The 8,335-nt window shown below is 41.2% G+C and overlaps 1 long non-coding RNA gene across 2 annotated transcripts in view; it reads left to right on the top strand.

Annotated features, from left to right (window-relative positions):
* The first annotated feature begins 883 nt into the window (after positions 1 to 883).
* Positions 884 to 8,335, top strand: part of LOC139591684 (uncharacterized) — a 30,121-nt gene continuing 22,669 nt past the window's right edge. Inside the window, exons 1-2 of one of the 2 annotated variants that reach the window (XR_011679723.1) lie at positions 884 to 4,659; positions 5,187 to 5,255. This is a non-coding gene — a long non-coding RNA (uncharacterized lncRNA). Of the gene's footprint in view, positions 5,256 to 8,335 lie in introns of both variants that reach the window. The other variant, XR_011679722.1, reaches the window with a different exon arrangement.

Raw genomic sequence — 8,335 nt, 5'->3', positions numbered from 1 at the left:
ACACCACTCCTCCTCACTCATCTTTAGGAGGTTGTTAAAGTCCCAGGCTCTGGGAGCTCTCTAATGCTTAGCTACCCTCCACAAGCTGGTAAAGACAGGGCATGCTTTATCCTGTGGACTTCCTGAATGTCCTGACACCATGCAGTGGTGTGAGGACTAATGTTGTTGTCCATCACCAGTCTGGAGTTTCAGACTACAAGAGGGAACTGGGAGGTCCCAGTGCCCCTGTGGTTTGCAGTGCTTAAGTTACCCCAAAGGAGGGGTGCAGAGGAGGCCATGTGAGTGGAAAGGCACATAGAGGACATCAATGCCAGTCAGCACTTTGGTAGGCTACAAGAAGAGGTGCTTTAGAAATAAAATCTGTAAGGCTGAAATATACTCAGATTGGACAGGTGAACTGCTTATACCTGACATTAAGAGATTCAAATTTATACTTTTTTTTTCCCCAATCAGTGAAAAATGAGAGTAAAGGGACTTATGAGTCAACCATGGGATCATACTGTCTGCTTTCCCAAAAAACACTTCTTGGCAGGAGCCATGTTAGCTGGCACAGGACTATGTTTTTTAAATACATGTACCCTTATTTTCTGAAGCTTTGTATGCTTTTAATCTGTTAATCCAAATTCTCTGGAATTTGTATAAGACTGTGGAAGGAGCTTTTGTTTTTGTGAAGTACGGGGCTCTGTAGCAACCAAATCAAAGACTGGAGAGATTAATCTATTTCAGCCATCTGAAACTGTGATTTGGCATACAGTGAGAACAGCTGAGACAGTGGGGGAAATTTCACACAGATTTTGTCCTGCTAGCTGTTAAAGCAATTCCATTTGCACTCTGCATTTTGTTGTTTCCTAGAAAATAAACTCACCAAACTACCCAGATTAGCTGGTCTTGAAAAACTGAGTCTACTTTTAAGGCAAGAGATATTCTTATTCCTTAAGGAGAAGAAAAAAGGAAGGAAGGAAGAAAAAACACTCAGAAGAACAGAAAAACAGGAGCTGTGTATACTGTTAATTAAATACCCCAGCCTATGCCTTGGCCCAAATGTGAATTTTCTATCCTCATAGCAGAGGGAAAAAACCCTGGCTCATATTCAGATATGTGAAAACACAAAATTTCCAATAAGCAAGACATATCTCACCGGGCTCTGGGAATGCTTTCCACAATGACCTGCATAATTAAAGTCTGCATTGCCTTCTTGGCCCAAGAGAAGTTAATGGCAAAGCAGCTGCTAGCATCCATTAACTGTATTTAAGTGCTGTTTATAGGGAAAGACCAAGGTGCCCTTTTGGGCTCTGGGAAGTAAGATATAAATACATGCTAGCCATTATCAACATGCATACTTGTAACAAACTGCCTAAAGGGACTGAAAGCTGTAGTCACATATTTCAGGTGTCACTGATAACTATATGTGTAAAAAGAGCAACCCATCATAGGAAATATACTGTAGGGGATGTTTTTGCATTTGAATATGAAACGAGGCCTTCACTTAATGACCAAGTTTCTTGGACCTTTCAGTCATGTTGCCTGAAACATCAAAACAGAGAAATTATCAATTAGTTTCATGTCAGGGAATTTATATGAATGTTTTGGAAATAAAGCATTTTATTTTCCTATTTCTCTTAGAAATTTTAGCTTTTTCCTACTCTAAGAAAAGATTCCCTGTATGTCAAATCTCAGTTTTTACTGTCTTCCTTGTCAAGGCAATTCTTGCTTTCAGAAAAATTAGCAAGCACCAGTGACAGACCTTCATGATCTTTTTTTCATTTGTACATGGGCTGAGTTTTGAAAATATATGAGTAGAGAAAGAAAGAAAGGAAGAAGGCAAGCAAGCAGAAAGAAAGAAAGAAAGAAAGAAAGAAAGAAAGAAAGAAAGAAAGAAAGAAAGAAAGAAAGAAAGAAAATTGGGGAAAATGGGACATTATATGCATTTCATTTTTGTAATACATTTAGGGATGGAAATAAAAAAAGTGTAAAGAAAACAGGAGAAGCTGTTCTGTAAGCTGTTGATATAGTGTGTTGGTTTTCCTATGGATTTGAATTTGTGGTTGTTTAGAGCTCTGACAGAAAATCCCTAAGTGCTGGAACATTTTAAAAAAGTGTTTATTTCTTGCATGAACTCTTTGATGTTTAAATGTGTGAATGTACATTGCTGTCTCTTCTCCACAGAGCCACTGACAGGGTCTCACTCTTTCTGCTCAGCCTTCCAAAGTTTATTCTGAAGATAGCCAAGAAATATGCAGAGCCTTCATTATTTCTGAGGATTCTGTATCTTTCACTTAACTCAGGCAAGAAATACAACTTTGAGCAAAGGAAGGCACAAACTGATATGCAAGCAGTACTCATGATTCCTTAAATCATGAGTTTTCATTATAATTTTTTTTTTATTGATGGCAGTCAGTGTTTGAGTTTTGCTTCAGATTTCTTGTAAAATTGAGCTAAAATATAAATGAATCCTATGTACTAATGATTAATTTTCTTTTTTTTTTTTCTCCTTGCTTTCTGCCATAAAGTTCTATCTGCTCTTTTTTAAGAAACAGAGAGTCAAAGAAATGTCCCTCCCTCCCCTGGTCCCAAAGCAGATCATTTGTTTGGCCTGTCCTGAGCTGACCTGGCACATAATGGGCTACTGAGGAGCCTCAGTTCAGAGCTCTCACTGGCACCAATGAGAGGCTCTTCATGGCTTTTGCTGCAGAGATCAGGATGACTCTTGGACTTGGACTGTCAGTACAGATGGGAATGAACCCTTTACTACCAGATGACAAATAACATTGACTGAGATATAGCAAATATCTTTTGCTTTTGCCTGTCACTGAGAAAAACTTAGTTCACCATTAATTCAACTATTCCTTGTAAGCCTTTTTTTTCAGGAATGGCTTTTTTTCTGTGGTGTAGGCAAAACAAATATTCCCTCTGGGATGAATCCCTGTTCCTGCCTCTTTACAAGTAAATGCTCTCCTCACTCTCTTCCAGAAGGTTGTTCTGACAAGACTACTGAAAGCAGCGGACTTCCCATGACAGATGTTCCACAAGAAAGCCAAAGCAAAGAGCTACTTGACTTACTGGTGCTATCATACTTTATAAGTAGCAAATTGTTACAGAGACAAGATGATAAAGAGGTGTATCTAAGACATAGCAGGCAGTCAACTTTAAAGATCTTCTATCTTGCAAAAGATCCGGGAAGGCCTGGCATCTGTTTCAATGTCTACAGCAAAGACCTTTTGTACGGACACAGATGTCAAGCAGGGGATCTTTGATGGTAGCTGAGGTCAATACATCTGTCTGCTGCTTTTGCTAATTTTCTTTCTGGGTCAAACTCAGAATGCAGCAGCCTGGCTTGCCCAACACACTTGGTACAAAAGTTTCCTCTGCTGAGCTTTCTGCCAAGAGTGGACAGGAGATCAGCCTTCCCCAGAGGGATTGCAAGTAGGCTGGTGGGCAGAGAGTGCTGCCTCTGCTGGGCTGGAATGGGCTGTTTTGGGGTGGCTTTCTACAGCAGCAGAGATAGTGGTGATAGGCAGCCTTGTGTTCTTTGCTCTGGAAGCTGTGGCTTGTCCTCCTTCCTGGCACTTTAGCTGCCCTCAGTTTGACAAAGGCTGCAAATTTCCTAGTTATGCCAAGGAATAACATTATCTGGGAAAGCAAATAAGACTGTTTAGTGTTTCACTATAACATCTTTTTCCTCAAATATGGGCAAAACCATCTAAATACAATGAGGATTTTATATAAATACATTTATATAGGTATGGATAAATAAAGAAATACATATTTAGTACATATATAGAAAATCACTTCAGCGCAGGCCTCTTCCACTTAGATCATGAGTTCCTGACACATGAGAGGAACAAGCAGGCATTACATGGGGCCATGAAACACAAGCAACCCTCTTAGCATGAGCACTTCCTTGCAAAGAGGAGATGACTGTGGTGAGCTCTCATTGCTCTGCTCTCCTGGACTCCAGTGCCCCGTGGGTGACAGGCTCCCATCAAGGCAACTGCAATGGGCACATCTGTGCTTCTGCTTCCCAAGGTTTGGAAAGCAGGCATGGACCATGATATCCAGAGTTGTGGTCAACAGCTCATTGCCCACATGGAGACCAGTGACAAGTGGTGTGCCTTGGGTCAGTACTGGAGCCAGAAATGTTCAATATCTTTGCTGGTGACATGGACAGCAGGATCAAGTGTGTCCTCAGCAGGTTTGCTGAAGACATGACACTCTGCGGTGCAGTCGCCACAGTGGAGACAAGGGATGCCATCTAGAAGGACCTGGACATGCTTCAGAGGTGGGCCCATGAAAACCTCATGAAGTTCAACAAAGAGACGTACAGGTTCCTACCTGGTGTCCCTGGTGTGATCATAGACACATCTACAGGTGGGCAGAGAAGGGATTGAGAGCAACCCTAAAGAGAAAGGCTTGGTGATGGTTGATGAAAAATTCAATATGAGCCAGCAGTGTGCTCACAGCCCAGAAAGCCAACCATGTACTGAGCTGCATCAAAAGCAGTATGGCCAAAAGGAGATGATTCTGCCCTTCTGCTCTGCTCTTGCGAGACCCCACCTGGAGTAATGCACACAGTTCTGGTGCCGCCAACATAAGGACATGGAACAAATCCAGAGGAGGGCCATAAAGTTGATAAGAGGACTGGAGCATGTCAAATGACAGGTTGGGAAAGAATAAACAAAATATTCTAAATTAAAAGGGAGCCACATGGACTTTTGAGTCAAACTCCAAAGTGCATTGCCTGAACAGGGTTTAAACCCAAAACCTTGACACTACTAGTGCCATGTTCTAACCAACATGAGCTAAGCTCAGGGTTGGGGCTAGTCAGTCTGGAGAAGGTTGTGTGGAGACCTCATAGCAGCCTTCTAGTGTCGGAAGGGGGCCTACAGGGGAGCCAGAGGGGGGCTCTTCATCAGGAATTCTAGTGAAAGGACAAGGAATAATGGGTACAAGCTGAAAAGGGGGAAATTTAGCTTAGATATTTGGAAGAAATTCTTTACTGTGAGGGTGGTTAGACACTGGAACAGGTTGCCCAGGGAGGTTGTGGATGCAGTGGTCACAGCTAGATTGGATGGGGGCCTAGAGCAGCCTGGTCTAGGGAGGTGCCCTGCCCATGGAAGGGGGGTTGAGACTGGGTAATCTCTAAGGGCCATTCTAACTCCTTAATATTCTGTGTTTCTGTGATCCAGCACAGCCAGCGAACAGCCAAATCAAGCCCAAGGATACCATAGAAGGGAGAGAAGATTTAGATCCACAAAGTAAGTAGCCTTTGATGCTCTGGGTATGTCAGGTTAACCTTTGAATGTTAATTCACTAATTAACTGATTGATATTTCTAAAAAAACAACATCCAAGTGTATTATGGTATGCCAAATAAATGTATCACAGTAGTGCCTCTAGCTACTGTAGCAGTAGGTGAATACCAACTGTCCATTAAACATATTGTTTTACATAAATCAGAGTATTTTGCACAAGTTGAATTTTTTTACTTTTTATGGAGAAAATTCCAAATACAATGCTGAGACATTTAATTTTGATGGGTTGTTTAAAGTATTCTAAACAATTCTTATCTATTATCTGTGTATAATATAAGGTATACTAAAGATATACCAATACAACACTGAATGTCATAAAAACCAAAATGAAATAGTTCAGAGGAAAATACCTTTAAATGATCCATTACTGACTTCACTGGTTTAAGTGACATTTTGGACGCTGCTGAAACAATCCATGGCAAAATCATTAGATAGCTCTAGGAATTTGTGCAGGCTATTGACTCAGTTTTGGGTTGCTGGTTCAAATCCAGAGGGCCTGCATGGGTACAAGGAATTGTTGATAGCATGACCTTGGCCATGTGGTAAGAGTTTACCTCCCTGGGTGTAGGTGACAGTAGCAGAAATAGCATTAATTAGTCTACCTCAGTATCTCAGCCAAGGTCTGACATGGCAAAGCAGAGAAGCCTATTGTTCTTCAGACTGAGCTGGGCTTGCTCCATGGAAAAAAATGTAGCTTCCCTATTCCAGGTCCAATCCAGGTTTTATTAGCACTGTTGGTGTGATGCCAGATGAAAAGCTAGCAAGAATAAGAAGAAAGCATCAGACTAGGTAATTGGTTAGAGATGGTACCCTGGGAAGACAGGGACAAAAGGCAATGAGCTGTAGCCAGCCACACAATCCAAAGTAACAAGCAGTCAGCATTGGATTAGCAACCAAGGCAACATTAATAATTTAACCACAGCATTCACAATGATTTAACCATGCTATTCAGAGCACAAAGCTAATGGTGATATAGTGAATGAAGCTAGAAGGTGATGATATTTAAAAAGTTTGTAAGTGTCAGCACATAAAAGAAACTCTATTGGAAAAGGCAATGTTCAAATTTTGCTTTCTTGTTTTCTGAAAAACACAAAAGGCAAGCATTTACATTTTGGTAGTTGCTATTTAGTATTTTCCAGCCATGAAGGGGTGGGCTGTTTCAGAAGTTCCTATTGACAGCCAACTTACAGAGTGTGATAGACCAACACATTATGCTGTCTTTGAAAATTGAATAACAAATGTTTTTGCTATTTACAAGTCAGAAGTGAAGGAATAGATCTGAGCTACAGAGCACCCACCCAAAATACACAAACCTCTCTCAGCATGCCCCACCTGCAAATTCTGCCTTCATCTAAGTCAATATTATATTATAGCTCATCCTAACTCACGGAGGGCTGCAAAAAGAAGTGTAAAGTGAGAGCATAGGAATGTGATAGCTCAGAATAGGCTCTCTGAATTTATCACTTGCCTACACACAGAGTCCTACCACTCTACTGCTGTGATTAAAATGGTAGAACCTCTCTCTAAGGATCTTTATCACAGAAGATAGTTGCCTGAATCAAACCCACAACTGTCCCATGTTGCATTCTCTCACTCTGTGAAGTTAAATGCTTTTCCAGAAGTGACCATGTAAAATGGCTGCTGTTTTTACACCTAGTGTGCTTTGTGTACGTATTCATAGGCAGAGCTTTTACTGTGGTGACAAAAAAATGGATTTTCATAATCTTTTACTTGCACTAGCATTCTGCAGTCCATACAGTCAGGACAAAATGAATTAGATTCGATTGTGCTTCACATATCCTGATTGAAGCACTACTGCAAACTCCAATTGCAGCAACAAATTTTGCTAATTACATTGCGCAAACCAGCTACAGAGCCTGGGCTGAAGAAAATTTAAACTCCCAAGGAAAACACATTATTATATTACATACTGCAGGCTTCAAGTTGCAGTGGCCCATCAAATCAATTGGCACAGTCTTGGAGCTCTGTGAATTCCCTCTGAGCTGGAAACCATGCAGGTCTGAAGTGCTCACCAGGGGCTGGGGATATTTTGGTTACCTCTGGGCTAGTTCTGGTTACCTCTGGGCATATTACAGGCAATGGTTTCTGCTCCTATTGTCAGCATTTCTCTGGAAGAACTGTATTTAAGCAGTTTAGTAGAGGCACTAGGAGTTTAGAAGGGACACTAGTTGTACTGGGGGTACAACTGTAGTATTTAGGATTTGCTCACTTTATGTGGAACAACTATGTCAGGCTAGATTTCCCTCTGTGGTAGGCAGATGAGAATGGATCCAGAGATGCTGGATCCTAAGGTCATCCCTACATCTTTAAGTACATTGCAACTGCTCTTGCTAAATTTGTATTGGTCATACCTAGCAGAAGGGTAGCCCCAACTGTTCTGGATCTTATGGATAAAAAAGTTAGTCCTATAGAGATGCTAAAAGCAAGGCTAGATTTGTCTTTGTTTGACAAAAATGTAGTATGAAGAGTACCACTCCACTTTTTTGGCTCAAAGCTTCATCTACATAATAATGAAGTGCTGTCATTAGTAATACCAGTCCAGGGCATCTTTTCTGAGTTAACAAAATTATTAGACATGCTATTAAAACCACCAGTTTCACATGTTGATGTGATAAATGATTATTTGTACTGCTTACCTTCTGTGAAATTTTATATTATATCCCAGTTTTTATATAAGTGAAACCTCTAAGCATTCCTGCCTTGAGCCCCTACCTTTGTGCATGGGGTCTGTAGATCAAACCCAAAGAAAAGCTGAATAATCATATTCCCAGCAAGAACAAATGTCTGGCTGAGCCCACAGTTCAAGGTATGAAATTTGGTCCCTGAGCAGAGAGTGGGCTTTGTGCAACTTGTACTCAAGGAGCATCCTTGCCAAGCGGCGTGTTGTGCTCCCTTCCACAACTAGCTGAGTGTCTGGCCCCAGCAGACTGACAGGTTCCATGCCTCCCCTCCACTGCTGAGCCTCTACTAGAGAGCTAAAATGTTGAAAAGTGAATTTATTTG

This window comes from Agelaius tricolor, unplaced genomic scaffold, assembly GCF_023055355.1.
Source record: "Agelaius tricolor isolate 1412-34295 unplaced genomic scaffold, bAgeTri1.0.p SCAF_1, whole genome shotgun sequence".
Taxonomy (NCBI): Eukaryota; Metazoa; Chordata; class Aves; order Passeriformes; family Icteridae; genus Agelaius; species Agelaius tricolor.
This window is presented reverse-complemented; position numbering and strand designations above follow the sequence as displayed.